Genomic DNA, 8,126 nt, shown 5'->3' on the forward strand with positions numbered 1-8,126 from the left:
CTTGGCCACTTGCCCAGTTTTTGATACTGCAACATAGCCTAGCCTATCCTGGTTAATGGAAAAATAGATAAAGAGTAGGGAGTAGAGAAGACGAATGAGAGAGCAAGAGAAAGAAGAGAAGAAAAGCGGGGAGGAGAGGAGAGTGGGAGAAAACAGGAAGAAGGAATGTGAGAGCTGAACGCAATGGGCCCTTGTGTAAATTGCCTGAATCCTTGTCCAACCAGCTCCAGGAGCACAGGAAAGACACGAGAAAACTTGGCCAGAAACAGCTCCCAAGGGAGCAGTCAGTGCTCATGGGTGCCACTCACCACTGTGCCGTGTTTGTCATCATCTCCTTGCTGAGTCATGCTGCATGTAATGCACACATGTTTGTCTATTAAATATCCCATTGCTAAATGCTGGACATCGTAGCAAGCACTAAGGATACTGGAGAGATCAAGACAGACGTGGTCCCTGGCCCCACAGAGCTTGTAAACTGTAATTTCTTTCCCTTGAAACTCTGCAGGGAACTCCATACCAATATTCCACCTGGCAGAGAGACAAGAATGATTGCCCCCAGGCAGTGGTAAATTTGAGCAAAGAGCTCTAGGGGCTGCACTGGCTGGTTCTGCCAGGAACCAGCTGTGGAACCTTCAATCTCGGGGGTCAGTTTCTTCATCTCTGACATAATGGAGTTAAACCTAATGCCACTTTCAACTCTAACCTAGTGGTAATAATAACAGCACCAGTAATAGAAGCTAATATTTATTGAGCAATTACTACATGCCAGGCACAGAACTTGGATCATTGCATTTAATCTCCATATCACCCCTGGAAAGTGGGTGTTACCATACCCATTTTGTAGATGAGGAAACTGAGGCTCAAAGAGGTGAAGAAACTTACCCAAGACCACAGAGCTAGTAAGTGGTGGAGCCGTGATCTGGCGGAAGTCTGACCCAGCCCTGAGCCCACACCCTTAACCACTCTGCAAATAACTGTCACCATAAAATGTATCTAATCCTGTGGTCAAAGGAAAATTAAACACGGAGACAAAACAGATGTGTTCCTTAACACCCTCTTTGAGACGCTAATACTCCACCCATCCCTACCCCAGAAAAGAGTCCTAGAAGAGGTAAAGTGCCTACTAGAAACAAAGTTTAACCCTTATTTTATGCCTCTTCTGAGAAGTGAAGGACTTCTCTCCTGGCCGTGTATCATTCTTGCTCTGTCTTGATCTACTCGCCTCTTTTAGTCCACAGAAAGGACAGTGTGAGTCTTCCCTTAGACATCACCCCGTCTTTCTCAGCTCCTAGGACTGCTGCCACAGCCTGTCCCTCCCCTGTCCGCATCTGACCAGCTAGATTACTGGCCATCCCTGCAGCGTGCCCATTTGCAGCCTTAGGTCCCTGCAGTCTTCGGGACCGGACGTGTTTCGTCTGAAACACCTCCACTCATCACTCTTCATTTCAGCCCTTGTTGGTTACTTGTGTCCCTGTCTGTCTTTAGAACTAAATAAGAAAGTAAACCAACAAACAATCACAGACATTTTTCTCTAGGCTTGTAATGGAACTGCGGGCTAACCAGGTATTCGGTGAATCTTGGGGATCTAACTTTTTAATTAAAAAGTTGTTTCAAAAGAGCACTTGAGTAGAAATTCTAAGTAACTGCCTGCCAACTCCACCTACCATGCCTAGGAACCCAGCAAGAAGGAGAATTGTATTCAGAGGAAACAAGATTTTGACTGCAGTCTTGGAGGGAAAAGACGCCTTGAAACATCTAGCCTGGAGGGTGGGCTGCATTGTGATACAGCACAGTTGGAGAACTTCATTCTAACCGAGAGTTCCCACCCTGTCAGAGGGTGCATACACAGCCTCATTCCCATAGTGTTTGTCTGCACAGTGTGTTCGCTGCAACGTCTGAAAAAGTGTTTTAATTTGTTGTCAATATTTTTTAAACAGAAGATTTCACATGGAATCTAGATTTCAGACTTGTCTTAAAGTCAGAAGATCTGGAAAACCCTGAGCCTACCTCCCCCTAGGGCTACAGAGGGACAGGGCCTGAGCACTCTGATTAACCACAGTCCCCACCACTCCCTGATGTCTCACATACACTGGCCTGCTTGTCTGTTTAAGTTACCTCCCTGGACCTGCAGGCCCTTGAGTCAGCCTGTTGAATCCTCACTGCTCACTGACAGAGCAGCAAAGGAGAGTATGGACAGGTTGCATGTGGGGGTACATGTGCCACATGTCTTTTCAAACCCCTGATCTGGTCTCTGATGTCTCCTGTGACTAACTCTCCATCCAGCCTTGCCACATTGGCCCTAGTAGAACAAGGCTCACCCAGACGGAGTCAGAGCCCAGCATCCCATTCCCAAATGATATTGCTAGTTATCAACCGGGATCCCTCACTTCTGAGTCCATATGCAAATCTATAGCGACAGAAAGCAGATTAGTGGCTGCTGGGGGCTGGGGTTAAGAATAGGGATTGACCGCAAATGGACATGAGAGATCTTTGGGGCATGGTGGAAATGTTCTAAAACTGGATATTAGTGATGGTTGCACTACCCTGTAAATGCACTAAAAAATCACTGAATTGTATACCTAAAACAGGTGAATTTTATGGTATATAAATTATACCTTGATAAAGACGTTTAAAAAAATCATTCTAACTGCTTTATGGAGAGTAAACTAGAGGGGAACAGGGATGAAATCAGGGCACCTACTTTAAAGGTTTATGTAATTGCCCAGGTGAAATACATATCCACGGGGACTTGGACCATGGTGGTAGCAGTGGAAGTGGTGGGACATGGTCAGACACAAGACATGTCTGCCCGCAGAACAGACAAAATTGCCCAGTATGAGGGAAAGAGAAAGCAAGGATGACACCAAAGTGTTTCTTGAGAGCATGGACTTGCCGTTTACCAAAACGGAGGAGACTGTGGGAGCGGCTGGTGTGGGAGGGGGTGGGACAGATAAGGAGTTCTATTTTAGACATGTCAAGTTTGAGATGCTGGCTAGGCAAGGAAGCTGAGAGACTGAATAGAATGAAATATATAAGTTGAGAGAAGAGGCTGCTTGAGCAAAATTGGAATAACCAGTGGACTTCCTTTGAACCAAGTCACTGAACCAAGTTTAACAAAATGCCCCAGCAATCTCACCATGCCAGCTGCTGGGAAGATGCAATGGGCAACGCTGCATGTGTGCACACAGGCACACACTCACACACACGTACAAACATACATATGTAATATATAGTATATATACACGTTTATTTTTGCTTATATTCACGTATATCAAAGTATATGTATACTGCTACAAGTGAGGCAGGCACTATTGGGGTAAACAGCCCTAGATTACTGGCTGAGGGAGGCATGTAGGTAGCGGGCAAAAAAAGATATAATCCACTTTATATGCACTATTTTCATAAATAAAGAACAATATCCAATAACAGTGTCACGATAGGATGGGAGGCTTCACATTGCATAGATATTAACCTTCCAGGATTAATATGGCTAAAATAAAACTCCAGTTGGAAGTGTGAAAAAATAAAATAAAAATAAAATTTAAGAAGGAAGACAGGCAACAGTAAGATATTTGGCTGCTGCTTTTTTCCCCTGGCATCGTAAAACCACTACACGGTAGGCATGGAAGGGCTCTTGGAGCTCTTGGACTGAGTCACATGATGACATGCAGAGCCTTGAAAAGTGAATCGACTTGCCCACGAGCTTGTACCAAATTTCTTTACAAATATTGCATGAAAAGTAGCTGTATACCTGTCTTTCGAAGGAAAATAATAAATCAGCCTTGTACACTGTGAAACATATCCCAAGAGGGTAGCTACTGGGGCCCCGTAAACTTTGCCCATTATTGAAGTTTATCAACAAATAAAAGAACTCAATGGAAAGCAGTTTAGCTATGTAAGTCAAAATATTAAATGCACATATTTTGAATTCTGATTCTGCTTCTAGAAATTCATATAAAAGAGATATTTGGAAAAGCCTACAAATACTGTTGGCATATTTTTATTCTATTGCTACTACCTATAAAAAAATAATAGAGTACTAATAATATAAATCGAAAGCAAATGAACTATCTATCAAGTTTTTCAGTAAATTATGGCATACCATACAATGAAAATACTATACAATCACAAAAATAATGATATGGTTCTATATTCACGAATATGAAAAGAAATCTGAGACACATTGTTGAATGCAAAAGAAAACAAACTAAAGAACAAACGATTGAGGTTTCTAAATTTTTAAAAACATTTTAGAAGAATCTAGTATATGTGTAATCGCATTTGAGAACATAGAATGGTGAGAGCGTTCTGTGGAGGCACGGGCAGGGGAGGAAGGCAGCAGATGATAAAGCTTCTGGAAGAATGTCGGCCAAAATGTTCATCATGGTTGTCAATGAATGTTAGGATATGGGGTGGATTTCTTTTTTTTTTTTTTTTTGCTTTCTTCTTATGATTTTTCTGTATTCTTTGGATTTTTTTTTTTACCATTAGAATGTATAACTTTTATAATCAGAAAAATTTTAAAGCTAGCTTCATTTTGAAATTTATAATTAATAAATAAGTCTCTCTTTTTCCCCATCTCCTTTTAATGAGGAGAAAAGAAATGTAAGTGGGGTGCTGATTCACCCAGGATGCGCTTTCTGTTACCAGAGTAGGAACTGAGCCGTCGCTGAGTTTGAGAACAGACAGGAAGAGCAGAGGTGGGTACCGGGTAAGGATGGAGACCAGGCAGGTAGAGTAAGGGCCCAGCAACTATAGGGTTTTTTTTCTGGTATCAGATGGGTCTGTCCCAGAAGACAGAAAAGTCAGTTCCTGGGTCTGGAAGACTTGCCTCAAACGGAAGGCGCGTTGGGGAGGGTGGGAAGAAAGTAGATTCAAGGAGGCAGGGCTGGGGCAAGCTGGCGAGGGGAGGTGGCAAGGGCTGGAATCCAGCCTCCAGCTCCACTCACAGCACAACGCCAATCCATTATGAATTATCTGTGATTTCTCAACAGCAACGGCTGGTTTAGCTCCATGGGAGCAATGCGTCAGCCCCAAGGCTCACCGCCCACAGGAGTGCCTGCTTCCTCGTAGGGACATAGAAGCGCCTTTTTCATATGTTGGTTGGTTTATGGTTTGTTCATTTCCTGTTGTAAGAGGGAAGGATTCATAAACGACAACCAGCCCCTGAACTCTGCCTTCTGAATCCCAATTCCCAAGCCAACTTGGAGAACGTCCAGCGTCTCTTCTAATCAAGAACTATGTGACATCTCCTATTTTGAAGAAACTTTGTTAAGTTGATCAGATGATTTACATGTGATCACAGATGTTACAAAATCTAAATGCCCCGCCTGGGTCGCCCAGGTTCTTGAAGGACTTCTGAAAAAGCCCCGTGCTCCTTTCCCCCGTGATCCTGCTCACATCCTCCCTCCCCACCAGCCCAGTGAGAAAACGTGAGTATATTCTTTTTTATTATTCTAATACCACTAATGCTTTGTGGTGTAAGTCTCTCCCTCTCTGTTTGACCACCTGTCCCCATCAATGTAAGGAAGAGCCCTAGGTTTCTCTTTTTTGGGTTTTGTCTTGAAGGAAAGGCCTTCTGGAGCCAGTGATGTGAGCAGTAAAAGAGAAGGCAGGCCTAGCCCAGAGATGAGGCTTCAGCAAATCATACCTTTTGCACAATCAAAAATGGTGTCATTTTCAGGCTCCACCTCCTCGGGAGGAAAGCAAAGAAAAGCCTGGCCAACTTCTGGAGTCATTCTGTGTCTACAAGCTTCGGAAGGGCCCAGCCGTGATGAAGAGCCTTGTGAAGAGGCCACAGCTCAGGCCCTCTCTGGTCCCACGGGGCTTCCTCCATGAGTGAGTTTTTATGCCCAGGCTTGCAGGAGCCCCGTGTCTGGACCATGATTCCTGAGAAAGGCGGATACTACAGGGAGGGCTGTAACCATCCCTGAAAAACATTTCAAACTGTGTTACAAGCTAGCCCCGCCGGAGAGACGGCCCCACTTTGCTTTCTACATGGTTCTTAAGTCTCTTCAAAGCACTCAGTTAAAAAATGTGGCTTCCATAAAACTCAGAGCAGACTATTATTGAGCAAACAGCTGCCATGTGATTAGAAACACAGGAAGCGTTCTGAGGAAGGGATTCTTGTGCTATTAATTTCTTCCTTTGTGTTCCAAGTATGGTTCCCAGAAAACGGGACAAGGTAATAGTTCTTGTTTTTATTTTCAAAAACACAATTATGAAATAAATACATATTCATTGTAGAAAATGTTTGAATATGCAGAAAATTATAGAGAAAAAAATTATATTTACTCATAATCCCAGTACTCAGATATAACTACTCTTTTGGTGTTTTAGATATATTTTGGTACCATATTTCCTCTAGTTTGTAAAAACATAATTGAGATCATGTTGTACAGAAATCTTTGAAATCTACATTTTTTGCTTAACATTGGTTCATGAAAATTTAACATTATTTTTTCTTTTTTGTTTGTTTTTACCTTTTGACCCCCCACATGTTATTTTTAAAAATCCTTATAAATATAATTCTAGTGACTGTGTAATAGTCAATCATATGGATATGACAGTCTTAGCTAGGAATTTCCCAATAAGTAATTCTGGGAGAAACATCTTTGGGTCTCTGTATTTCAGACTGTCCATTGAGGACAGCTTTTTAGCAGTGGTATCTCTGGTGAAGGGTAAATTCTGTGTCTGGTTAATTAAAGGACAGCATTTAACATTTAATGGTTAGCATTCTTGATTTTTATTTATGCTATGTATGTATGCATACATATATATGCTATATATAGCATTTCTGACTTGTCCTTTTACTATGTTTTACCTTTAAATATATATTGCCAAATATTAATATATTAGCAAGGAAACGACTTTTCTATAGCTGTTACTTCCTATAAGGCCTTTCTGAGTTATAAAATTGATTTTTTAAAAGAATCATCTTCCTAGAAAAAGAAAAGAAAATATTTCAAAATGTTAACTGTGCTTGTCTTTAGGAGGTGGAATTTGAGTTAAATTTTTTCCTACGTTTCATTTACTGCAATTTGCCAAATTTTCTATAATGTGCATAATACCACTTTCAGGGTGTTTCACAAAACAATACAAAAGTGTTTTTTTAGGGGCTGGCCCCATGGCCAAGTGGTTAAGTTTACACACTCTGCTTTGACAGCCTGGGGTTCACCAGTTTGGATCCTGGATGCAGACTTATGCACTGCTTATCAAGCCATGCTATGGCAGCATCCCACATAGAAAAACTAGAATGATTTACAACTAGGATATACAACTATGTACTGGGACTTTGGGGAGGAAAAAAAAAGAGGAAGATTGGCAACAGATGTTAGTTCAAGGCCAATCTTACCAAAAATGGCAAAAAAATATATATATTTTTTTAAAGAATGTATGCTCTTGTCTTTTACATGTTTAGAACAAACCACCATAGATTTGAAGCATTTTTTATTCATCCTCCTGCTTATTCAAGTCCACAGTTGAGAAAAGTGGTTGAACTCCAGAGTTTCATTTTTTCCAGAAAAGTCTTTGTGAATAATTTAATTGGATTCAAGCAAGGGAAACTGAAGTTATTTATAAAAACATGAAATCATTTCTTCAGTACTGCCCATGTGATTTGAGTGAATTTAAGGCTACTATCTTAGTCAGTTTGGGCAGCTTTAACAGAATACCATAGACTGGGTGACTTGTAAACAAGAGAAATTTATTTCTCACTATTCTGGAGGCTGGGAGACTGAGATCAGGGAGCCAGCATCGGCGAGTTCTGGTGAGAGCTCTCTTCCAGGTTGTAGGCTGCTGACTTCAGGCCATTTTGTCACATGGTGGAGAGCAGAGAGGAAGCAAGCTCTCTCATGACATTTAAAGGGCACTAATCCCATTCATAAGGGCTCCAACATCACGACTTTATCTAATCCTAATTACCTCCCAAAAGCCACACCTACTATCACACTGGGCAGGAGAGATTCAACATACGAATTTGGTGGGGACACAAACATTCAATCCATAACCGCTACCAAACAACAAAGCTCATTTTTCCCCAAGATATACCTGGGTACACCCCCACACACAGGCGCATTGAACACTCAGTCTATTTGACTCTGCCTCCCCTGAAATGGAAAAGCAAA

The 8,126-nt window shown here is 41.8% G+C and overlaps 1 long non-coding RNA gene across 1 annotated transcript in view; it reads left to right on the forward strand.

Annotated features, from left to right (window-relative positions):
* Positions 1-5,175: 5,175 nt before the first annotated feature.
* The window catches only part of LOC139045126 (uncharacterized), a 28,662-nt gene continuing 25,711 nt past the window's right edge, over positions 5,176-8,126 (forward strand). Inside the window, exon 1 of the long non-coding RNA XR_011502872.1 lies at positions 5,176-5,432. This is a non-coding gene — a long non-coding RNA (uncharacterized lncRNA). The remainder of the gene's footprint in view (positions 5,433-8,126) is intronic.

Source organism: Equus asinus, chromosome 4 (assembly GCF_041296235.1).
Source record: "Equus asinus isolate D_3611 breed Donkey chromosome 4, EquAss-T2T_v2, whole genome shotgun sequence".
Taxonomy (NCBI): Eukaryota; Metazoa; Chordata; class Mammalia; order Perissodactyla; family Equidae; genus Equus; species Equus asinus.